The following is a 27251-nucleotide window of genomic DNA, read 5'->3' on the forward strand; positions in this document are numbered from 1 at the left end:
CTGGTGGTGTGTTTTGGGGTGTCTGTGGACTTATCATGATTTTAGGCAGCCTTTCTGCTAATGGGTGGGGTTGTGTTCCTATCTTGCTAGTTGTTTGGCATAGGGTGTCCAGCACTGTAGCTTGCTGGTCGTTGAGTGAAGCTGGGTGCTGGTGTTGAGATGGCGATCTCTCAGAGATCTCGCCGTTTGATATTATGTGGAGCTGGGAGGTCTCTTGTGGACCAGTGTCCTGAAGTTGGGCCACCTCAGAGGCACAGCACTGACTCCTGCCTGCAGCACCAAGAGCCTTTCATCCCCACGGCTCAGAATAAAGGGGGAAAAATTGAAAGAAAGAAAGAAAGAAAGGGGGGGAGGGAGGAAGAAAGAAAGAAAGAACGAAAGAAAGAAAGGAGGGAAGGAAGGAAGAAAGAAAGAAAAGAATGAGGAAAGAGGATAAAATAAAATAAAGTAATATTAAAAAGTTATTAAAATAAAAAATAATTATTAAGAAAAAAAATTTTTTTTAAGAAAACAGCAACAACAAAATAAAACGGACGGGTAGAACCTTAGGACAAATGGTGACAACAAAGCTATACAGACAAAAATCTCACACAGAAGCATACACATACACACTCACAAAAAGAGGAAAAGGGGAAAAAATAGTAAATCTTGCTCTCAAAGTCCACCTCCTCAATTTGGGATGATTCTTCGTCTATTCATGTATTCCACAGATGCAGGGTACATCAAGTTGATTGTGGAGCTTTAATCTGTTTCTGAGTCTGCTGGGAGCGATTTCCCTTTCTCTTCTTTGTTCGCACAGCTCCCGGGGCTCAGCTTTGGATTTGACCCTGCCTCTGCGTGTAGGTTGCTGGAGGGCATCTGTTCTTCCCTCAGACAGGATGGGGTTAAAGGAGCAGCTGCTTCGGGGACTCTGGCTCACTTGGGCCGGAGGGAGGGAGGGGTGCGGATGTGAGGCGAGCCTGCGGCGGCAGAGGCTGGCGGGACATTGCACCAGCCTGAGGCATGCCGTGCGTTCTCCCGGGGATGTTGTCCCTGGATCACGGGACCCTGGCAGTGGCTGGCTGCACAGGCTCCCCGGAAGGGAGGTGTGGATAGTGACCTGTGCTCGCACACAGGCTTCTTGGTGGCGGCAGCAGCAGCCTTAGCGTCTCATGTCCGTCTTTGGGGTCTGTGCTGTTAGCTGCGGCTCGCGCCCGCCTCTGCAGCTCCTTTTAAGCGGCGCTCTGAATCCCCTCTCCTCGCGCACCAGGAAGCAAAGAGGCAAGAAAAAGTCTCTTGCCTCTTTGGCAGGTCCAGACTTTTCCCCAGACTCCCTCCGGGCTAGCCGTGGTGCACTAACCCCCTGCAGGCTGTGTTCACACCGCCAACCTCAGTCCTCTCCCGGCGCTCCGACCGAAGCCCGAGCCTCAGCTCGCAGCCCCGCCTGCCCCGGCAGGTGAGCAGACAAGCCTCTCGGGCTGGTGATTGCCGGTCGGCCCCGATCCTCTGTGCGGGAATCTCTCCGCTTTGCCCTCCGCACCCCTGTTGCTGCGCTCTCCTCCGGGCTCCGAAGCTTTCCCCCTCCGCCACATGCAGTCTCCACCGCAAAGGGTCTTCCTAGCATGTGGAAACCTTTCCTCCTTCACAGCTCCCTCCCACTGGTGTAGGGCCCGTCCCTATCCTTTTGTCTCTGTTTTTTCTTTTTTCTTTTGCCCTACCCAGGTACGTGGGGGAGTTTCTTGCCTTTTGGGAGGTCTGAGGTCTTCTGCCAGCGTTCAGTAGGTGTTCTGTAGGAGTTGTTCCGCGTGTAGATGTATTTCTGGTGTATCTGTGGGGAGGAAGGTGATCTCCGCGTCTTACTCTTCCGCCATCTTCCCGATTACCCCCCAGGTCTACATTTGAGTTTCAGTTGAACAACACATTATTATTTGGTATGTATATGTCCCATACAATAGTTGGACATACTAAAAGAAAATTTATTTTTCTTTTCTGAAATTAAAATATAGCTGTGCATCTTTTATTTTTATTTACTAAATCTGGCAACCCTATCCATCAGTCACCATTTTAACGGCAATCCCCTTATTCCCTCAACATTTTAGCCCCTGGATCTATGTCATTCTCCCTTCAAATTGTTCTGTCTTGGTGATATCAATTTTTCTGCAGATAATGTCTCCAGTACTTTGGTCTCTTACTTCCTTAACCTCTTTTCCTCCAGTGATCTTTCTCTATTATGTTAACCACCCTTCTACGTTAATTATTATATTCTAGACCTCACCATTCCAAATATATGCACTTCCCTCATAATATTTAATTCCAAGAATTCCACTCTCCAGCTAACACTTCTGATTTTTTTATTGTACATCATTGAAAATCCACAGCTGTAGTATTTGTTCTTTTTTACTCCACTGGAACCTACAGTCCACTGATCCTTCTACCATTTCATTCTTCATGTTCTTAATTCACTCGTTATTTGATAGATTCCACAGTTGTTCATGGCAGTATGGGATTATTATTATATGGAGACAGACTACCTGGAATTAAAGAACTTAAATCCTGCCTTCACCATTTACTATCTATAACTTTCAACAATTTACTTAGTCATTCTGCCTCAGTTTAGTCGTCTATAAAATGGCAATACTAATAGTTAAACATGCCACCTAAGGCTATTGTGAAGAATAAATAATTTATGTAATGTGTTTTGAACAGTTCCCTCCTGGTACAAAGTTTGCACTATAAATTTAGCTTTTGTTATCATTATCATCATTAACATTATTACCATTGGCAACATCAAAATGCCCTAGTTCACACTCTCAAATCCTTTGTCCATCTCTTCCTTCACTTTTCTTGTCTGGCAAAACCTAAATCCTATTCAAATCCAACTGTACTCTGTACATGAACATAGAAAGTAGAGGGGAAAATTGCAAAGCAAACAGGCTGTCTGGTTTCACTTTAAATTAATAATTGTGAACTTCAAATTGTCCCTTACTGCTCCCCAGAAATCCAATTACATGTCCAAGATTCATTCTATCTCTGTTTCACATGTCTCCTTTCTCACCAACCTTGAACGCCTCTCCTCATTCTTACATTGTACTTCACTGAGGAAGTGTGAGCCATCAGAAAAGAACTTCCAAAAACTCACAGCCATGTTTCCCAGCCTCTTGGAGTCTGTCCACCCTTTGGCTTCCCTCCTTTCACTCTGAATGGACTCTCCGTGACCCTACCTTGACCAGTCCCCCCATTTGTGCACTGCATCTCCTCCCCTCCTGGATGTTTGCATTTGGATGGATGTCTAATAGACACCTCAAAGTTAACACATCCAAAACCACACTGCTAAATTTTCCAGCAGATTACCTCATCTCAGGAAATGGCAGCTCCAGCCTCACAATTCCTCAGGACAAAGCACTTGGCTTCTCTCTTCCTCTCACACCTCACATCCTTTGCATGAGGCTCTGAAGAGCACCTGATGTACCCAAAAGTTATTTTATCCAGTCTTTAGTTTTATAATTTGGAAAAGTAGATGAAACAAATAGTATCATCTATCAAAATTTGGGGAGATAATTCAACCAATAATACCTGGAAAGTGCTGACCGCTGTGTCTTGTGTATATTAAATACTCAATAAATATTTGTAGCTATTTTTACTATTATTCATACTGCTCCTTTTTCTTTTTCTCCTCCTCCAGACTATGCTAATGTAGGTAAATATACAAACACATGCAGCTGAATATAAAATGCTATGGGCTTAAACATCATTAGACATGTATTAATACACAATATACTATTTGCCCCAGTTTTGTAGAAAAGTAATTCCTTTTGGACTGCTTATATGAGTTTAGTTTGAGATACCCAAAGAATCTCATCATTTAGTAATGATGTTGTATAATGTAAAATTTCAACTTGAGCCAGACTTTCTGAGCTTGTATTTTGCCTCTAGTATGACTTTGGTCACTTACTTGAACTCTATGCCTCAGTTTTCTCATCTGTAGTATGGGGATTATAATAGTACCTCCTCATAGGATTGTTCCACTGTTTTTCATATTTGTGCAGTTTTAGTGTGGTTACTGAGATATTATAAGTGTTCACCACTTTTGTTTCTGTTTTATTTTTGTTTCTAAGAAGGGGTCTTCTTCATAAACTTCCAAGGCATGAATTCAAAGGATTGTATTCTAGCTCATTTCTCTTGCAGGTATTATGGTCTATGTATATGAGTATAGTTTTTCACAACTTCAGAAATGTAAAGTACAGTGTGATTTTGCCCCAGATGCTTTGCCGTTTTTTGTTTTTTTTTTTTTGTGGAACGCGGGCCCCTCACTGTTGTGGCCTCTCCCGTTGTGGAGCACAGGCTCCGGACGCGCAGGCTCAGCGGCCATGGCCCACGGGCCCAGCCTCTCCGCAGCATGTGGGATCTTCCCAGACCGGGGCACGAACCCGTGTCCCCTGAATTGGCAGGCGGACTCTCAACCACTGCGCCACCAGGGAAGCCTCGTTTTGTTTTTGTTTTTTTGACATACATGTTCTAAAACAAAAATGGATGACTTTGGCTGCATTTAAATTATGGGGAGTATAATCAATACCAAATGTCTGTCAATTTCATTCATTCCACAGAGAGTTATTAAACACTAGTATATATATTGTGCACAAAGTTTTGTAGTGGGGTACAATGGTGATTAATCTGAAAAAGCTTTTGCCCTCTTTGAACTTATGGTATGAAACAAGGGAAAGATATTTTTCACATAAATAACTGTAAGCCTATTTCTTTTTGCTAGTTGTGTTGGATTAAGGATCTGGCCAACTTTGTAGCATCACATGGTGCCAATTTTTAGGCAGCACTGCAACAACACTGGGGTTCTTTGGATCTGGTGTGCTAGTTTGCTCAGGTTTTGCCCACGCAATTCCTTACATAACTGGAAAAATTGAATTTGGTCTCCCTTCCACTGAAGTAGACAGTACTGCTCAGTGTAAACAAATTGGGGAAAGAGAAACTTCTTCACAGGTGCTGCTTGTCACAATCAAGTATTTTAGATCTTACACAGGCAGGTAGAACTATGGATCATGCCTCAGAGCCTGAGACTGGGAAGCTGTCAGTTGCCTGGAATCAGCAGGTGTAGGCAGTCAAAATACTGAAGAAGAGAATAACATTCAGCATCTGGCTCTTTACCAGGAACCAGTGATTCATTTTATTACCTAACATTTAGACCCTTAAATATGCTTCCCAAGTGTTTGCTCAAAAAAACCGAGAAAACAAACACTAAAGGATTTGAAGGACATTTTGCTGATACAGTAACCAGAGGAAAATAAACTTACGTTCTAATAATATTTTTTTTATTAATTAATTTATTAGTTATATTTGGTTGCATTGGGTCTTCGTTGCTGCGCGCGGGCTTTCTCTAGTTGTGGTGAGTGGGGGCTACTCTTCGTTGTCGTTGCGGTGCGTAGGCTTCTCATTGCGGTGACTTTTCTTGTTGCGGAGTACGGGCTGTAGGCCGTGTGGGCTTCAGTAGTTGCAGCATGTGGGCTCAGTAGTTGTGGCTCGCATGCTCTAGAGCACAGGCTCAGTAGTTGTGGCACACGGGCTTAGTTGCTCCATGGCATGTGGGAATCTTCCCAGACAGGGCTTGAACCCTTGTCCCCTGCATTGGCAGGCAGGTTCTTAACCACTGCACCACCAGGGAAGCCCCTCTAATAAGATTTTATAACAAAGTAAGTGTAGGTCAGTTTATCTATTCTTGGTAACTATAACACTGGGAAAGGAAAAAATATTCTAAATAATTTAAATTTTATGTTCAGAGCATGTAATAAATCTCTTATTTTGAATATAAGAGCTACACGATTAGTACTAATTAAGAGCAAATGCCTATTCTCATTAAATAGATGTTGTACAAATACCTTAAAATATCAGTTAGAAGACAGTAACATTATCATACTGCATGATATCCCATAAGACTTGTCTGACCATGATGGAGAATATGCGTAGAAGGACTTTAGAATACTTAATGAATCCTACTCCTATCTTCTTTGGGGCAAGTCACTTCTTTGTTTAATGTTCAGAGGCCCAAGTTTACAACTTCTGAGTAAAATTTAACATTGTTCACATTGGAAGACTTAAATTCTAATTCTGCCATAAATTTAAATGATATACTTTTAGAGATTGTAGATTACCTTTTCATTTTTGAAAAAATAAGCATTATTTGGCAGCTGAGGGTCCCGTAACTGGATACTAGTGGTTTTGTAGTTCACATTCACAGGAAGGCCACATTTAGCACCCAGAAGAGTTTTCTTTCATAGTGTCACGATTCCCACCCATATATTCTACTTCATTAATCAAAGAATTCAGTAGTGTTTAGTTCATTTTGAGCCCTGCGTAGACTGAATATGCATAAGAGTTTGACCTTGGATTTGTCAGGGTATGAGTGAACCCATTGGTGACCTCTCATGACATTTTTAGGTAAAGCATCTCAAATAGTCATACTCTGTTAAATATTAAAACAGGCATTTTCATATGGGTTTCCTTTCCTTTTTGTTCTTAACTATTATTTGCAGGTAAAACTATATACTGTTTTTGATACTTTTTCTTTGAAAAATAAGAAATGATTTATCTTGAACATATTTTGATGAATGTAAATAGGAATCTCAAATTTAATCAGTTTGTTCAGCAAGATTTGCTAGGTGAGAGCCCCTTATTTTTACTTAAACCCTTACATATTGATTGATACTATGACAGTTTTAACAATTCATGTTTTAGTCCACTATCTTCTCGTAGGAATTTGATGAAGGATTTTTAAATGACTTTTTCCATTCATAAGCTTATTCCCCTTTGTATAACCTTCACATATAGTGCATATAGTTTTCAAAAACTTTGGTCCTCTGTTTGTAGAGTGTGAGATATCTATTATTAATGAAATACTGGTGGAATTTTTTTTTCTGAATTGTCTTGAGAGAATAATGTTTTCTTACTCAGAAGAAAGTCCTTCAGAATGAGGTATTCTAACAAAAAAATCATTATATCCACATATGTTCATAAGATACACTATTAAATTTAGTAGTCCCATCACATGTAAGCTTCAGATATTGTTGCTTTAATGCATTCCCTCACTACTTTGATAAAAGCCTTAAGATGTTGCCACTAGTTCTTTGATGATTTCCTCTGATGTTACAGTACCTTTCGTTTTTTTCTCCAAAAAATCTGTTTTGCATAAACATGAGAAGTCAAGGCAGTTTGAGTTAAGCAGTAAAAAGATTCAAGTTTTTGCAACAAAAGTACATATATTTGTAATCACATATTATAGCCCTCTCTCTCAATGTAAGGGAAGTTTATTTTCTATTTCTGGAAAATTTGAGCCTTTAGGTTTAAGAGAAGCCCAAATATGTTATTCAAATTTATAATTTTGAGCTTTATTCAGTTATTTCCATGTTGAATTCATGAGATTTATTAATGGAATTTAGAAGGAGAGGAGGCATATTGACCTAGATATTGACTTATTCATTTTTCCCCATCATCCCTGCCTGACTCCTGAATGAGTCCTGCATTCTGTTGGATTCAGGCATGGATAATTTTCTTTTTAATGTTTAGTTCTAGCTTCCAAATCTTTTTGTGGCAATTTTATTTAATAAAATACCATGCTGGATTACTTATTACATCCATAATTAGGTTTAATATTCCTATAAGGATGAAATATTAACAAATTAATAACGAACTTTAGTTTGTCCATTTTAACTACAAAGTTCTGCTTTCAACTAGACTATAGTTAATAATATGGTGTTACATACTTGAAATTTGCTGAGAGTAGAAAAGTGTTCTCAGCATTTAAAAAAAGAGTTAATTAAGTGAGGTGATGGATATGTTAATTATTTTGATCATGGTGATCATTCCACAATGTATATATATATCATACTTTTTTTAAAACCAAGCATGTTCTTCTGTGACTCTGTTCTATAAAAGAATGCCATTCTACCAACTATCAGTGGTACCTGTGGGTTTGCATTCATCTCGTTGTGCTAAAATGTCATTTTTCACTTTGCTACCTATATTCTGTGACTTGATAGTATAGACATCTAAAATCTAACTATTGCATCTGATACTTTTACCTGTATTTCCTTTTCTTTAAAATGAAGCTTACTAGGCACCACTTTCACTATTTTTTTTCCCATGTCACACTTGTTTTTCTCTAATAACTGATCTGTAGCTTTATATCAGCTTGCCAGCAGAAGGTGAACAGTTGTAGGTCTGTATATGGTGTGAGAGATGCATCTTTTGCCCCTTGTTTCAGGAACTGGCTGATTGTGAAGCTTTGCCATATTATTTTTGTGCATGTGCGTGCGTGTGTGTGTGTGTGTGTGTGTGTGTGTGTTTTCTTTGTTTCAGAGCTGTCATCCAACACAGGGAGCATAGAACTTCTGAAATCCCTGAGTTTTTCAAAACTCAGCTCTGCCTGCTTTGAGTTGAAACCAGAAAATGAAGTATAGTTTTCTACATGATTAGCAAGATCCATACACATGAGAAAAGAATCACTTCTGAGCACATTATTACTTGTTATAGATTTTCAGATATACCAGCTCTGGTCACTGCCACTTACCAGCTCTCTTTTTCTCTTATTTAACATAGGAAGTTTTCAACGGGTTGAATTTTCCAATATTTCTGAAGTATGTTACCTTTTAAAAAACTTTTAAATCACTGCATTTCATATTCAAGTGAAAGCACCTAGCACAGCTCCTGGCACATGACACACATGCCCCAAGTTACTTGAATCTAGAACTGATATCTGAATAGAGTTGTGCATATATTTTGTAATACTTGGCCGACCTTCTCTAGCAGTTTAGTTGGATATGTATATATATATATTTTTTTTCCTACTTTTCCCTCATTAGTTGATAGCAAAATGAAAGGAAGCATTACCATATGGGAAATGCAATAAATACAAATGTTATATTGAAAGATAAGGCAATTTACATAGCTTACACCCAGTGTAATTAGTATGCTTACATGCTAGTCTAGATACACCCAGTTATTTATGTTTCAAGAAATATTTCAGTATATTTGACAGATCCTTCTCATTTCAGTGTCACAACAGGAGATAGATACTCAAGTTATGATATTCAAGTTACATTAACTAAGTATCCTGGGAAATTAAGTCTTAACATTCCCTTGAGGGAAACCCCTACCTAAAAGAATGTGTTCCATTTTAAACTTCCTAAGCCATGGCAGTGTATTTAATTTATCCTAACATTTGAACTCTGACAAAATGAAAGTGAATAATCCAATGTTAATTCTTTAATATCTGGCATAAGAATCACAGTTTCTACAAATGCAAGAACCATGCATGGATTCTGGCGAATCTGGGTTAACTCATATCAGATAAGTCCCAAGTGGCAAAGGTGGGGATGGGAATGTGATTTAGAAAGTGTAGGATGGTTTTCATTGGCCATGATGTTAGTGGCACTGTGTCGTGAATATGTGGCCGCACGTTTGTGCTTACCAGGTTTGATGTCATTAACCCAGGAACTCAAAGCTGATCATCACGACACTGTGCAATTTAAGCATTACAATAGATTCCTAATATGGGGAAAGAAAATAAATTAAAATGGAGTACTTAAAATGCAATAGTAAAACAAAAATAATATTAAAATATCAGGTCTATTTGTAATTTCTATTTTATGTGCCCTGTAAAAATTGAAATGAAAAGATATTTCCAAAGCTGATTTGTGAATTTAGTTTGGTCTCTCTCTTCTGAGCCCAAATGAGGTGAAAAATCTTATTAATAGAAAATATTAATGCTCTTTCTCTCTTTCTCTCTCTGTATATACATGTCTTCCTCAACTGACGATGGGGATATGTCCCAATAAACCCATTGTAGAAAATATTGTAAGTCGAAAATGTATTTAATACACCTAACTTACCAGACATCATAGCCTAGCCTAGCCTACCTTAAATGTGCTCAGAACACTTACATTAGCCTATAGTTAGGCGAGGTCACCTAACTCAAAGCCTATTTTATAATAAAGTGTTGAATATCTCATGTTATTTATTGAATACTGCACTGAAAGTGAAAAACAGAATGGTTGTGAGTGTATTGTTTATCCTTGTGATCATGTGGCTGATGGCTCTGCGGCTCACTGATGCTGCCAGCATGGGGAGAGAGCATCTTACCGCATATGGCTAGCCTAGGAAAAGATCCAAATTCAAAATTTGATGCATGATTTCTGCTGAATTCGTATTGCTTTTGCACCATTGTAAAGTCGAAAAATCATAAGTTGAACCACTGTAAGTTGGGGACTATCTGTATACATTTTTTTTTTTAATTAGGGAATAAGAACAAATCATGTTGGCTAATTACTAAAACATTATCAATTAAACAAAGACTATTCCTGCCAGTGCCATCATTTTCCTGGCATTTGTTGACACCTTTATTGAAGTCCTATGAGCCCCATTTTCCTTTGTTGTATTCCCACATCATGATGCACCTACTGACCAAAGTAAATTTAAATACCACTAGCATTTCTTGTCACCAAGAGTATGAATTATCCCCAGCAGAGCATTTATACCTTGCTTTATTCTACTCTCTTTGTCTAGGTCACACCTAGACTTTGTAGATTATTGCATATTACTTCCTATCTTACTTGAGGAACAAGACAATCTTACTCCCCTCTTCCCCCTTCTATTTCTTCTTATTTTACTTTGTCAGAGTGTAGTTTTATCGTAGTTAAAAATGTCAACCGAAAATTATAGATTAAAACAAGAAGTATACTTTTTTTTTTTTTTTTTGCGGTATGCAGGCCTCTCACTGTTGTGGCCTCTCCCATTGCGGAGCACAGGCTCTGGATGCACAGGCTCAGTGGCCATGGCTCATGGGCCCAGCCGCTCCGCGGCATGTGGGATCTTCCCGGACCTGGGCACGAACCCGTGTCCCCTGCATTGGCAGGCGGACTCTCAACCCCTGCATCACCAGGGAGGCCCCCAAGAAGTATACTTTGATGATTCTTTGGTGTGCATGGGCATTTTTTTAAACCTCTAAAGGAATTTTTAAAACCCTCAAAATGGAAATAGGAAACACATTTCTACATTTATCCTTTTTCTATCTCTGATCTTACTACCTTTCCAGATTGTATTCCTTTAAAAATTATTATACTGTTATAATTATTACAGTTTACTCAGGGAAACTTCATGTTTGCTTATAGAAAACTATGAGTTTGTGAAGTGTCTCATATTTTTATACTTCTTTGAAAGATGGCAATTCCCTCCTTGTGGATTCCAGAAAGCATTTTGGCATAGATCTTAAGAACAAAAATAATAATACTGATAAACACACATATACTCATACAGAGAGCTTTTCTTTTATTTTAGTTTTTATCTCCCCAAATCATGGTAATCAAAATTATCATCGTCATCTCTCTGTCAATCTACTCCCTCCCTTATTCCTGTACCTACTCCCTCTTCCTATTTGTATTTATAATGAGTTTCAGAATAAAGTTCATAACTTATTATTGCATGGGCTGAATTTGTTTCTTAGGTGACAATACAGAAGAACTAAACTTTACTAAAGAGAGATTCCCTTGGGAAAAGTTGATAAGTTAAAGGCTATTAGGAGAGTTTTATAGTCATTGATCCTAATGACAAATATCCCAGTTCTCTCAATATATGGAAGGATTATGCAGGTTAATTTCCTTTGAAGTAGACATGGTCATTGACAGTTTTGGCCAATGAATGACAAACAGAAATGACAAGTGTCACTTTCTACAGAAGTTTTAAGAACCTGCATATGGTTCATTGCATCCTGTTTGCCTGCCTCAGTGGTGTTGAAAGCGTATATGGAGATGGAGCCTCCATTATCCTGGGTTCTTGAGTAACTGTGTGGAACACAGCTTCCCGACCCCCTGCAATCCACACTGGACTTATAGAGTATAAAATAACATTTTGTTTTTAACACTCTGTATTTTTTGAAGGTTTTTGTTACCACAGCGTATCCTGTCCTCCCCTGTCTAGCAGAGAACAACTGTACAATTTTGGCAGACTGCAAAAGAATTATAATTTTCCCAATCTCTAGGGAGCTGCAGTGTCAATCATGGGAGATGCCTTCTCATTTGGAACTTCCTAATATTACAAAGGAAGAAGCTTTATACTTTTACTTATTTTACGGATAATAAATACATTGTCTTGTCTGAGTATAGGTTAGATGGTAGCCTCCATGGAATATTTCCGATTTCTGGAATTTTATATATAATTTTCCTTTCCCAATTTTAAATATATCTTCCGTCTTTACCTTAAGGATTTATTACCTTCCAAATGCAAATGCTTTGGGGAAGGAGAATATTTTAAGTCTTATTAGGCATTTATACCTTGGCGAATAAAGTACATAATGAATTAATTAGAGAGTTTCCTAAAAATAGTTTTAGATAGTGGCAAAGTGGGGAGATGATAAGGGATCATGGCACCTGTCTGGCAAAAGGGAAAAAGACATAGAGATTGCATATTAAAGACAAATTTTGCCTACTTCATAATTTTTAGAAGAGCCGATTCTTTGTTTAATTCTCTGGTGTATGCCGAGATTAAACATAAACTCTAGAGGATTCTTAAAGCCCTTGGCATCATAGAAGAATTAAATTATATTAATGCCTTAAAGGTTTGTAGAGACTTCGTGCTCTTCAAAACTGATTTGTTGGGGACGGAAAAACTTGCAAAAGTCATTGGATTCTCCATTTCTCACAGAGCAATGTTAAGTCATGCACTTCTGCTGACACTGTGGATTGATGAGTTGATGTTTGTGAAGTTCATTGAAGTAGATGAGAGCATTTTAGAACTGAAAAAATACTACTATTGCAATTGTATATTTATACTGATCTTACACGTGTTCCACAGCTCTCATGCCTAGTACGCTTCTTAAGGACATAATAACTTAGATGGAATAAAACCTAAATGCAGTTTTAAAAGATATATTGAAAGTTTGCAAATACTACACTTGCTAATGTGCTAGTGAAATAGTAGAAATCTAGATAAGTTTCAGTGTTAGTATTTTAGTGGGATGAACTCCATATGTTTGATGGTCTGTAATTCTTAAATGATATTGGAATTTAAGATCAGATTTGATATTTAGTGTTTATCTTAAAGTGCTATTCAGGCAAAGTGTAGAGTAATCACATACGAAGAGGGAACATTCACTTTCTAACTTATGCACTTCTGGTAATGAAATCAGACTTTTGAATAATCAATGTGAATTTTTTGCCAAATGACTTAATGGTAATATTAATCTCTCTGTAAAAGGATAATTTCTATCCCTGAGGGACATACAAACTCTGGTTCTATATACTCACATCTGATTTTGTTTGTTTTCTATGGTAATATTGATTCTGGACTTTTTCTCCAAACTTCTTAGGAGAGCTATATCTTTTCCTTGAATTTAGCTTTTTAAAAGAGAAGTTAGATTTCTTCAGTGTTTATCAGGTTGGAAGTTTTTTAAAAAATTAATGATTATCTTAAAGTAGGCTACTTGTTGGTAAGAAAAAAGGGATACTTATGGGCGTAATGACCCTCAACATCCAGGTATATATGTACAAAATCAGTTGCCATTAAAGGGATTCTTTACCAATAATCTTTTATCTTTGAGACTTTTATGAAAGCAGTCTGAAGTTACAATGAATGCATTGTTTTTCTTTTTTGAAGAGCTGGTATGCAATCTTCTTGTCTGCTTTCTACTTACTTGTAGGAATGTTTTTTGAGTCCATTTCCAAAAGTGCATTAGCTGCCATTTGGCAAACAGAAAATTTTTTCTTCTATGATCTGTTAATATGTCTTTAACTTAAACATTATTTATCATAGACATTATCTATTACTGATTGTTACCTTAGTGCCCCCAAATATGTTTGACTTTAGAAACCAAGCAGCCTCTACTTTTGTGGCATTTCTCATTTCAATATCCCAGTCCTTCACAAAATCAGATGTAAGAAAACAATCCATTTATTCCTTACATCATTTTTGTTTGCTATTTCATATATTCATCTATTAAATTACTGTTTCTCTGCCTTTAACTAACTTAAACCATAAGTAATTTATCTTCCAAATTCTATTAGATTTTAATCTCCTTGAGGCTAAGGATCACAACAGCTTGTCTTTGTATCCTACCGCCTGATAAATGGTAGACATTCAGTAGAAGCTGATTAATTAATAATAGATAGATAAAATATTGGTTTTGATGGAGAAGCTACTGTGAAGAAAATAAGGCTTAGTATTTAATATACACTGTCTATTGTGTGACAGGACTAATTATAAGTACTTGGAGCATATGGTGTCCATGTTCTATCTATACTTCCATATACCACTTACCATCTCAGGTTTGTCTTCCAATTGCCTGCAATGGAAGTTTTGCCAGAAGGCTGCCCTCAGCAGAACAGATTCCACTTTGCCCAGCTGCAACTTGGGCAGGATATGCTTGGGTGTTAATGTTCCCTTGGAGGCAGCCTGAAACCAGTGGCTTTTGGATTTTAGGGGGGTATAAATATCCCAGGTCCTTTGTTCCCTGCCTGGAATAAATCTAAGCATTTTACATAATTTCCAGTGTCATGAAACTAAGAATTACCAATACAAAGAAGAAAAAGTTATGGTCCAATCCAGCAATAAGTACATCTTTAGATAAGAAGACAATCAAACCTTTATAATACAGTGTAACGATTACCTACATGTTATATGATTTAAAGCTAAGGAATAAAAGCATTTCCCAAGATTTTTTTTAGTCATTAAAAAGTATTTCTTTTCTTAGAGAGATTTTAATCTGTATGTGGTCAAATACATTAGACTTTCTTGATATTTTTCTCTACTTTATGAATTACAAAATAGTCACATTTTGGGGGGTGATTTTTAAAATTTTATATTTGCATCTTTAAGATTTTGAAATTGAATTTTTGGTATAGTAGAAGTATGGGACTCTGTCTACTTCTCTCTTCCTCTCTCCCAACAAATTGTTAGCTATTTGCCCTTAAAGTATTTATTGAGAAATATATCTGTTTCCTACTGATGTGAAATACAACCTTCAACATATACTAAATTTCTAAAAATGAATGTTTGAGTTTTCTGTCTACTGTATGCCATCAGTAAGCTGTTTTAATTAGTGTAGTTTTACAGTATGTCCAGTATCTCATCAGTCAAGTCCTTCTTCACTATTTTTTATTTTCAAAATATTTGGCTATGTTTTTTATTTATTCTTCTTAGTAAATAATAATAGAAACACCAATAGACTGTAACTAGAATTTTGATGGATATTATATTGAATTTACAAATTTATTTGGGATTAAAATATACTGACATTAATACTTATAGTAGAAAGATATGTAAAGTTCCGTTTGTTCACACACACAAGAGCATTTAATTCTTACCTTTCAAGAAAAGCCTACAGACAGGAGGTCAGACACAATCTAGACTTTGAAAAAGGGAGAGTCTTGCATCAGGACATTCTAAGCAGAAGGAAGGAAGGATGTTTATGATGAAGCTTGAGATCCAGACTTAAATTTGGTTGTGAGGACTTTTATATGTTATTCTAGAGTAATGGGAATCAGTTGAGGCAGTAGGAAGCTTCTGATGGTTACAAGTAAGGAGAATAAAATTATCAAATCTGTGATTTAGAAAAGCAACGCTCTAATCACGTGGTTGTTTCCTCTGACAACCAGCCCTCATCCGGAAACTATTTTGGGGCCAAAGAAGTCACCTCTTCAACATAAACTCATGTACTAGTTGAAATGGGCTTACATGATTAACAAAAGATGCTCTTCTCACCCCTATTAAGAACCGTGAACCAGGAACCAAGGATGAAGACCAAATATTTATTTCTTACTATATCACAGTATCACGCAAAGTAGTATACTATCCTTAAATATTTTGGTGTACAAACTATTTTTAAAATCAAAACTATATTTTCATGCAAATTTCAAACATGTTTATTATATAAAATATAGAAGCTATAGGTAAACAAAGCTTTTAAAATATCTTAAGTGCTCCTCTAGACCACCATTAAGATATAAGCACTGTTAACACATAGGTGCCTTTTGCTTCAGGTGTGTGTGTCCATGTGTGCATTTCCAACTTTTCAAAAACCAAAATGTATGCCCTTATAATAATAGAGCTTCAAAACTTACCTTCTGAATCACACAAATGTGTTTTAAATTATAATTCTATCTGAAGTAGTTTCTAATATGAGTTAAAATCCCAGGTTTCTCTTTCTTAACAATGTTTCTTATTAATCTTTTTTTTTTATTTCTAAAATTAACTTAAATCAATCACCTTTGCTCTAAATTAAGTACTTACTCCTTCCCATCACCTTAGGAGATTTAAATGTGTGATAACATCATAAGAAAATGTAAGGTGACTCAAAAATCAGTTATTGATAATGAGAGAACTTTTAAAATTTTTACTTAATAGTCTTGCAGTTCTTCAGAGAAGACACAAAGTGCTGAGACATTTTCACATAAACTTCACTCCTTGACAAACATCAATGTCAATTTAATTGCATGGTTTTATATATATATTTTTTTTATTTATTTATTTATTTATTTATTTATTTATGGCTGTGTTGGGTCTTCGTTTCTGTGCGAGGACTTTCTCCAGTTGCGGCAAGTGGGAGCCACTCTTCATCGCGGTGCGCGGGGCCTCTCACTATCGCGGCCTCTCTTGTTGCGGAGCACAGGCTCCAGACGCGCAGGTTCAGTAATTGTGGCTCACGGGCCTAGTTGCTCCGCGGCATATGGGATCTTCACAGACCAGGGCTCGAACCCGTATCCCCTGCATTGGCAGGCAGATTCTCAACCACTGCACCACCAGGGAAGCCCAGTTGCATGATTTTATAAAACACAAAGAGAGGAATTTGAATGTAACCTTTGCATGAAACTTTAGTAATTATGTTATATGTCATGATGTAACTGTTATAAAATAAATGCAGATTTTCACAGCACAAATTATAGTGTGGGAACAAAGTTGTATCTTTAGGTTTTTACTTTCATGCAGGTAACTAATATATAAAATGAGACCTCTTTAGATGTTTCATTTATAAAGGTAGTGAGTGAGTAACCAGTACTCATGTCCCTTAAAAATATGTCACACTGGGATATGAAAAATAAAAATAATAATAAAAATTAGAAATCTTGTAAGTTGAAATATATATCTTCCAACTACATGGGAAAATAAAATATTCCTGGACAAGATGAAAATTATCCTGGAATTTGAGAGCAAAATCATATGTAAGGAAAATGTGATTATATGAAATATGGGAAATTTAATGGCCTAAAGCAAAAACTCAAAATCTGTTAACACTCTTAACAAAACTGCAATTCTTAAAAACTGAAAATTGGTGCAGGTCAGCTTTTTGAAGAAACGTTAAGTGTGAGACTTGACACGTCGCAATAAATGTGGGACCTTAGTCCATTTTGATAACAACCATTTACTGCTTGTGTTTATTCTGGGAAGAAATGTTGATTATGGGGCAATAATGGGATCAACTAGAGCTTTTACTGTGGTCACATTACTGTGGAGTACTTTTGTTGGAGTGCTATTTCTCAAATTGGTAGCATATTTCACATAAAGAAAGGAAGTCCCCCTACATGAAACTGCTGTGTCATTTCTTCTTCCTTAACTGAAATTCCAACCAAGGTTCAGGAAATGCCCTAATGAGCCACTTCTCTTTTCTCTTTCCTCAACTAAGTGGATTCCAACCAGCCCAAACTATTCATTATTCATGATCAGGACGTTTACTTTGGTTGTCTCCTGTGGCATGGTGCTTATGTTATGGAAAGAGGGATTATAATTTGGTGCTGTTTGTAAAGGTGATAACACTAATAGAATCCAGTCATTGCTGGTAGGTAACTAAACTGGCAAGTTAATTTTCTGTACTTTGTGAAAGACAAGTCTAATCAATACCTATTTTACTTTGATATGTGTGGCTTGCTGATAATTATAGTTTCATCTTGCATGATCACTGGTTATCAGGATATTAGAGCAGTTGAGCTATGATTTGCTATAATTTGGGTAAAATATATCTAAAACTCAATCTATTAATGTCTTATTTTAATCAAGATGTAGAAATCACTGTTTTATTTCATGATAACCAAAGGAATTTCTTCTTCCAGTTTAATATTCCTGGGTATTTACTAAATTGGAACATGATTTAACATTTTATTGCATCTTTTATGTTATTTTACGAGTAAATGTTCATTTCTGTTTACATTTTAGCAATATATATTTTATTGGCTTTTAAAGGTAACAAAATATGCGTACTATTCATAGCAGAAATAACACCAGATAGTATTTTAGCATATGTTATTTTTCCATCATTGAAAGTTATTCTGTTTTTTTATGGAGATTTGAATCTGAAAAATTTGTGTAGGAAATGTCAAAATCCCAAAGCAGTAACTTTTTATTATAATAGTTTTCAATTATTTTATTAGTAATAGTTTTCAACTGTAATAATTAGCAGAGTTGTAGTAGGGACTGGAAGATTATATATATATTTGTTTATATATATGTACATAAAAACACATATATTTTATATGTATTTGTTTATATGAATTATAATCCCATGCTTTTAGTATCATCTTAAAATGTTTCATTGGGAATACACATTTTGAGAAGAAAATAAACCTGAGGTAATCTTTAATTTATTTTGGGTAGCTTTTTAGTAACTTATTTACTAGAAACTTCATTTAAAGTTAAGAGAATTTAAAATAACTTTCACAGTTCTTCCCTGTTCAGAGACTGTGTCAACAAAGCAAAGTGAAACATAATATAGAGTTCATTATCAAGATTATTCAGACAATTCTGCTTCACTTCTATTTTAGATGAATCTGAGTGTAGCTTTACACTTTCAAGTAACTTTTGAATTAATACTAAATCTTTTACTTTTTTTGGTGGAAGCTACCTTAAATAGGCCAAACTTTGTAATCTCCATTTTGAGAATAAAAACTTTTTTTAGCTATAAAACAAATGGAATAGAGATAATTTTCATGTTGTCTATTTCTTTGGTTTGATTATCATTACTTTTTTAAAAATTTCTATTTCATTACAAAGCAGTAGAATAGTTCAATGTATGAGTAATTTTATTGAACTGGAAGTTGGAGCTGATGTCAAAAATGAAAGAAACTGAAAAAAGTTCCTTAAAAATCAGCTTAATTTTAATTACTGTGGCACAAGTGTTTATTATAAGTTTTAGATAGCCAAAATAATTATGAGGTATTTAAATCTGATGGAAATGTCTAGCATTAGTGACATTTTCAGAAAATGTGGTAATTAACACAGTGAAAGTGGAAAATAATTTTGAAAACAGTGGTCTGAATAGTTAGAAAGGAGAAACTGAAAGAAATAAAATATTCTTACATGATAGTTTCGAATAAACTAGTGAAATATGATTCAAAGGAATAATGATGGATACTGATAAAGTAATAAACATACAAGTGGATGTATAATTATAAATTCTTTATTAATCAATTATAAATAAAATTCAATTTTATTTTTGTACATTGTACAAAATGAAATTCACTAGACATACCAGATTCTTCATGGAGGAAAATTTAATTAACTCTTTATAGTAAAAAATATTGGATTAAGCAATGGAGTGATAGATCCAGAGAAGCGATGTTTACAAATAGCAGATTGCAAATTTTATACTATTTGGCAAAAAAACCCAAAACAAATGTATAGTGCAAAATATAGTTCTTGCTCAGGTTTTACTGATTATATTTACTAAGATTAGGAAGAAGAGTCAGTGAGGCATAGAGCAGAGGATGTATGAGGAAAACAGTAAGAATCACAAGTGTTTTCAAAAACATAACCTATGAGGGGAAAGCTTAAGTAGTCTTATAGAAAAATGAGTATCAATAAACTAACATACAAAAATATCCCTTATTTTCTAGAGTTGTGAATTACCAGCCTGTTCAGGAATCTGTAGGTCAGGGTATAGGTGTTTGGAGATATACCAAAATTGGTCAGACATTATTTTGCTTGTGAGAACTTAGTTGATGATAATTTTGTGATTCCATTAAATTGTAGCTATTGGAGCATGGATATCTTGGCCAATTACTCATCAGCAAAAAAAAAAAAATGATATGGGAATGTATTACAGGTAGTTTATGTTAAACATTAGGAAAATTGGGGGAATCTGTATTATTGAAAAGTGAGATAGTAAGGTAGGTTGTGGAATTTCCTTAGGTGACAGTTTTAAGAACAGATTGGTTAAGGACAGAAAACCCTAGGTTCTAATTTTGTAATTGTTCTCAGAATACAGCAGGAGGTTGAGCCTAATGATCTTAAAGCCCATTAGATTGCTGTTTTTCTTTTTATCACTTCACATTTGAAAGAACATGTGAAATTCAAAAATAGAATTAAAAAAGGCAATTGAAGGGAATGAACCTAGGAAAGAGATTGACGTTTAATATGAATTCCCATATCCCCTTACGTTTATTCCCAAGAGTTACCATGGAAGAGTATTTCCAAATCATTTCTTGCCTTTCCTGAAACACTCCTCCTCAGCCTGTGTACTGGAACAGATTGTGATTCACTTTCTAGCTTCTTCCACCGGGCCAGAGAATCCTTCTATCCCTCCCTTTGTTCCTTTCTTTATTCCTTGTTTTGTGAACATGTTTCCAATACAAAAGTTCTATGCACATGAACAGTTAAGTTCTGAAAGATATTTAGCTTCCTTGGGTGTATTTCCATCCAGAAAAGCATTTGAGCCAGGGTTATCTGTTCAGTCAGACATTTCACTGTATCCCTTTTTTTCTCCATTGGTGAAAACTCATTCTATTAGACATCTTTCCACACTCCCCAAAAGTCTAGACCAGTACCTATTTGCCTTGAAAATCTCTCTATAGACAGGTAATGCTGTCAGCTAGTGTCTGCAGGGAATTCCTCAGCAGCTAGGATGTTTACATTCTCTGCTCCCTTTGGTCCTGTGCAAATTCAAATAGATTTGAACCTACTGAACTATTGAGGTCTGTAACAGAAGTTTTGTCAGTAGCATTTTTACCATCAGACTCTAAGGTTTGGTAAACTTTTAGGCTTCTCTTTAATTAGTCTTAGGCTAAGAGGCATCTCTCAAATGTTTCTCTCCATTTAGTCAATCACTTTTCCTCTTCTATAGCTTATGATTGTCCTACACATATGTAAGGCACTTTTCACATGATGGATGATTTGCTCTTTCCATTAGAGCAGAGATGTGAAAAGCATGGCACATTCAGGGGTCTTTGATTATAGCTTGGAATCATTGTGGGGAATAACATAAAGAAGAGCTGGAGAGTTAAGGTGGGGGCAGACCATAAGAACTATGCTTTTAAGGGTTGTACAGTTTTAACAAGAGTAGCTTGTTCTGATTGTGTTTTAGCAGGATTTCTCTGGCCATTTGGAACACAGATTGGTGGGATGAAAGACCAGAGTTACAAGTTTTAGATTTTGTTTATAGAGTGCTCCTGTATCTGCTTTAAGACAGCAAGGACAATTATGTGTCTCTGGATAATACTTTGCAAAGTGGTTGTACCTCTGGCAACAACAGAAGGCAAGTTCTTTACTAAAAGTATTGTAAAACCTACTTCATAAGAAAATCAAAGGTGGTGCACTGTGTCATTTTCCACTGTAAAAATAACCACTTAAACTGAACATGGATTAGCTCCCAAACCAGTGGGCCAAGGAAATATTTGCAAGTGATTCAGTGATTTCTTTGTGGTTGCTTTGTTTAGTGCTGATAGAACACACTGTAAAATAGGAAGTCAGAAGTTCAGCATTTTTAGCTTGTTACTAACTTGCCATGTGACTTTAAATAAGTCTGTGTGTGTATATGTGCGAGTGTTAGCTGAATATTTTATATTGAATTAATACCTAGCGTGGAGAGTGAATGAACGGCTGGGGCTGGGCCTGAGTGTGAAGGAAGAGGGGTCTGGTTGTGTTAAAGTCTCCTGTGCTTGAAGAGTAGTTCTGAATTTGCTCCTAGGATATCAAATTTAGATTGGTCATGGGAGCTCTAAGATTGGAAATAAAGGTCACAACCCAAAGGGAGGACTTCTCTGCTTCTCCCTATGGGATCCCTGATCTCACATTTCTGACAGATTTCTAGAGCACAGAACATAACCAGGGGCTACTGTCTCATATATTCTCTCCTATGAAAATAGCCTTAGAGGACTCTGCCTTAGGACAGAGCTCTCAGAGCAAAATGAAGTAGAGAATGAAGCAACTCTTTGCATAATTTGCCTTTTCTTCATAGGTCACATCTACTTTTCCATATTTTCTAAAACTGCCTTGCCAGTTCATTCTCATTTTTATTTGTTTCAATAGGAAACACTGGTGTACTAAGTAGTATCTGAATTCATTTAGATTCAGCTCCACTGAACACACCAAGTGAAATATGTAACACAACCTTTAACCAGTTGCTTAAGATGTATTTGTCTAAAGACAAAACAAGCAGCAACAATGACAAAATAGCAAGCAAAAATATCCTATAATATGTTAGGAGAAGGAAAGAATTTATAAAATAAATGCATAAGCTGAAATATTAAGTCCTCTATTGAGGGATAAAAGAGAGACAGTGAATGTTAATTACTTCTGCTTGATAGCAGTAATCTTAGAAGGAGTTTTAACCAGTATCAAAATCAGATATTGTACATGAAATAGTCTTTTCTCTTCCACAGTTGATAATAGTTAACATCCATTGGGCTCTCATCATGTACTAAAGATTTTATCACCTCATTTGAGCCTGACATGCCCTTGAGGCAAGTCTGCTATTGCCATTGTTGAGAAAAGTGAGGCTTTGGAAGGATAGGTAACTTTTCCAAGGTGACCAGTGGGTAAGTGATGGAGCAGCGACCTGGATCTAGGTCTGTAAGGGTCTTAGACCTAAGTAAACTCTGTAGTCTTTTCTGGGGAACTTTTAAACTTAAACTGTATCTTTGTTGTTCTACTTTATTCATTTTGAACAATTGTTCTGCTTTATCCCATCTTTATAGCAGAGAAGGGGAAATAGTTCAAGGGAGAAGGGTTGGGGGAAATCAGAAATCACAGCTCTGCTAAAAGTGGTTCCTAGGCTTATACATGGATAACGAGGTCTTTGACTACATTAAACTTGCAAAAATGGCAGTTGCAGAGGTAACAAGGGACCAGAATAGATGGCTCTATTTCATAAAAGAAAGGGGCAAAGTGAAGGGACTCATTAATGTTGAAGCAGTAGACGGATAACCAGTGACAAATATCAAGCAGATTTGCTTCAGTTTGGTCAGAGAAAGGTCATTGATTATTTTTGGTTAAACTGGTTCACAGAGGCCAGGTCTCCACTAAAAAAAGGGAATTAATTGCTTCCATTTCCCACTAATTGCCTCAACATTTCCCTATGCTTTGTCATTGGAGATTTGGTCAGAGAGGCAAAAAGTCAAAAGTCAGAGTTTGATGGAATCTACATAAAAAGGGAATCTGAGGAGACCAAATTATGGCATTTGGTGTAATAATGATAATGATATTTAGCATTTTTCCCTGGGAGTGCTGTGGATTTTTAGAGACCTTTTCAATCTTTAATCAGACCATAGGGCACATTTAAGAGAGTTCACTGCTTTTATTTCCATCTAGAGGATAAGGCATCACAGAGAGATGAACTGACCTAGGGCAAATCTCCTGAGATGTTAAACGTCTATGTTGGATTACACCCTCTATGTTGAGTTTTAGCTGGAAGGCTGGGCACTTCCCAGAGGTATCATTCATTCATACTCCTTCAGAGTCTAGACTTTTTGTACATTACTCTCTTAGATTACTACCTCTATCAATGGCAGAAAAATCACCCAAGAAATCGGAATGAAATAATTTTGATGTCACAAGAATTACTTAGCTTTCAGGCTATTAATTGATTCTTGAGCCATCTTCAATTAATGAGATATTCTACCGTATTTTCTTAATTAACCAGTCTTTAAAATCCTTTATAGCTCTAAATCCTTTGGAATCTGTGAGTTTTGTCGTCCAGAAATTTTGTACTTTTTTGGAACCCAAAGTGGCAGTGTAGAGAGTGGGAAGAACATGGGGTCTGGATATGCCAGGTCAGTGTTCAATCTTCCTGGTTCCTCTGATTTACTTGTAATACCTTTGGAGGCCCAATAGACAAATGTTGCTCTTTAGGAAGTCCCAAACCTGCAATATCAGCTACTCTTCTTTGCTGGAAGAAATATGTTATTATTAGTTAGATATTTATTACATTATAGGTTCTTAGAAACATGGTGTATTAGAATGAGCATAGGTTTTAAAGCAAGGCGCTTAGGTTTCAAAACCAGCTCTGTCATAATCACCTGTTTGATCCCAGACAGGTCATATAATTTGATTGAAACTCATGTGTAAACTCATTTCTTCATATGTAAACCTGGTATACCTCATTGGGTTTCATATTAAATAAGAAAGTAAAGGTAAAACACCCAGCTCAATGTCCACATATACTTATTAGCCATGTATCTATTAACATCATTATTAGAAATGATAAAGATATTAAATGGTAAAACTATTAATTGGGGCATGACTTAAAATATAAAACCCTAGTATAAAAGAAGTCTAGTACTTTATGAAAATCCTTCCTTTGAATAAGATACTCTCACAGTTATGGTGAACTTGAAGTGGACCATCTTCTGGTCAGATGCCTCACTACAGCAAGTCCTCCTTACCTTCCCCAATAAAAGTGCTTTACTCACATTAAGTCATTTAGTAATCAGAAAAATTCTGGAAATTAAGCAGTATTATTGTGCTCAGTGAACAGGTAAGAGTGTTTAAATATGGGGAGGGAAATATGTGGTCCAAAGTCATACAACTTGTCAGTGAGGAGCCCAGCTTTGAAGCCAGGTGGGCTGATTCCAAACCCTATAATCCTAACTGCTCCTCTAACACTGCTTTGGAAACATCAGACTGCAGTTCAAGGTTGTCATTTGTGCAAGCTGAGAAATTAAATAGCCCTCACCCTCATTTTTAAATTAAGGGGATTCTTAAAGCTTATCTTTTGTCTGACAGAAATGGCTCTTCGCACCAAGAATCAAAACCCATTTTTAACAGTGATATCTATGTCACCAAACCCTTCCTTGGATTCTTTCTAAGTGTTTCTATTTAATTTCAAAAGGTACAACCAGCCCTTGTCAGAACAGATATCAGTCCTCTATAACCAAGAAATGTTAGGAGCTGGGCATATGTTTTCTTCCTGCTCCCATGATGCTTTTCCCTTGTCTGCCCCTGCCCTTGCCTCCCAGGCCCCATGAGCCTTTTCTCCCCAGTGCTGAAGCTGAGGTCCAGCTCTGAGGGGAGCCCTAATTGTCAAACTAGTTGCTCATAACTTTTTTGACTTGTTTCTCTTAAACAATATAACTTAATAAAACTCTTTCAAATATGTAAACAGGGCACAGCTACTAACACAGGAAGAGCTAAGACCGTGTACACATGGGAAAACTGGTTTGACTGTTTTGATTAACTTGACTGCACAAGTCAGTCAAAAAGTAATCACCAGTTAAGCAAACCATTTTGACAGATTTTTGGCCCACTGTGACTGCTTATTTGACTGGCTTGCCTGTCAGCTTGAAGTGGTCAGATTGACTGGAGACAGTCTAACTGGAAAATTTAACTTTGGAGTATGTGTATACCAGAATCTACTTTAAATAACTTTATTTGAAATCTGTACATATTTTCCATATTTTCCTGGGACCAGTGAGAGAAGTTTGAAAGTGACGCATTGCAGCATTTGACTTTCTAGAGTGAGATAGATGTCTTGCCACTTGCTAGCACTGGCAATATATTTATAGGCTACAAAACAATCACATTTCACCCCATGCACATATAGAGTTCAATAAAATTGAAACTCTACCTTAACTTGGCCAAGTCCTAATGTAAGGCATTATATTCTCTTACTCTTCTGAAGGGTTGGTGTTAGACTTATGATAGCAAATGACTTCTCAGATATCAGGTTACCAATTCAGTCATTAGTGACTTGGGGTAAGGCAAAGTTGACCTTGCCACTAAGAGTAGTCCTTCTAAGAAGAATTTATGAGAGAAAGAAAAACAAAACAAAACCTTTGATGAGAGGCAAAAGAATCTGGTTGACATTATTATTTGAGCTGCTTTTTCAAAGCAAGTCCCTTTATATCTATCTATCTATCTATCTATCTATCTATCTATCTATCTACCTACCTATCTATCTATCTATCCTTATGTTCCTTTAAGAAATTTACTTTGAAATGAGCTCTAGCTTTGGGCAAGACATAAACAACACTATAAGGATGGAAAGAATGATTTGTTCTCACATTATAGTGTTGGATTTTATGGGAAGAACATAATGAGGTTATTGTCTGCTGTAAGCACATTTTTATAAGGTTTGGTTTATGCTGGTTGAACATCCTAATACATTTATGTTGAGATTTTGAAATATCCTGTTACTGTTTGAAAGACATTCATGTGCTGCTCTTCAACACTCCTAAAATTCTAACTTCTCCCGTGGAAATGTTTTGTAAATGTTCAGAACTTAGATGTTATCTCATGTACTTCTATTAAAGTTCAGTGGTAAGGCTAGATTGAAGTTAAAGCCAAAGTGTTAGTAATGACTAAAATAATGATACTTTTCTTAAAATAGCTTGCTTAATAGTCATATTTTCTCTTGTGTTAGAGTCACTTGTTATATAATTCTATTTTTAAAATTTTGTGATTAATAGAGAGAAAGGAAGCTTACTTTAACTTTGCTTTCAAAGTTTATGCTTTCTAGTCATTTTACGATTAAGTGGTTTTAGCAGTAAAGCCCTTTGACCTGAGTAAAAGAGAGAAATAAATTAAATCTCACAGTTTGAAGAATGCTATAGAGAGTCCACTGGGGTATATATTTAAATTGTATATGTTCTCTACATTATAGAATCATTGTTAATAATGTTTCAATGATCATCTTGATGCTTCAAACCTTTTACACATCTAGGATTGTTTCCTTAAGCTATGCAAATGTACGAATTTACTTCCCCGGCAGCAACTCACACAGATGCCTATTGCATTGTTCCCTCCTCAGCCCTAGGTATTATCGTTTAAAAATATTTGTTAATTTGAAAGGAAAACAGCTTCACTTTAATAATCAATTCTGATGAGGAACAAAGACTCAGTAGTGAGACCAGTGAGGCTTTGAATTTAGGCTTTGCTTCAGAGCTCCTCAACCTATCCTTTATCTCCACTTTCTCATGAAAGTGCGGAGAAAGGCTACTCACCTCACAGCTTTCTGCGAGGATTATATGAGACATGGTGGGTAGCATCCCGTGCTCTGTGCCTGACACAAAGCAAACTTT

At 36.3% G+C, this 27251-nt stretch overlaps 1 protein-coding gene across 2 annotated transcripts in view; it reads left to right on the forward strand.

The window, feature by feature from the left end:
• The window catches only part of TFEC (transcription factor EC), a 151955-nt gene that overhangs the window by 58399 nt on the left and 66305 nt on the right, over nt 1–27251 (forward strand). The window contains exon 1 of one of the 2 annotated variants that reach the window (XM_007455669.1): nt 17672–17803. The exons of the other annotated variant lie outside the window; for it this stretch is intronic. The gene's annotated coding sequence lies outside the window, so the exon portion shown is untranslated. Of the gene's footprint in view, nt 1–17671; nt 17804–27251 lie in introns of those variants that run through there. 2 annotated transcript variants of the gene reach the window in all.

Source organism: Lipotes vexillifer, unplaced genomic scaffold (assembly GCF_000442215.2).
Source record: "Lipotes vexillifer unplaced genomic scaffold, Lipotes_vexillifer_v1.1 scaffold30, whole genome shotgun sequence".
In the NCBI taxonomy this organism is placed as follows: Eukaryota; Metazoa; Chordata; class Mammalia; order Artiodactyla; family Lipotidae; genus Lipotes; species Lipotes vexillifer.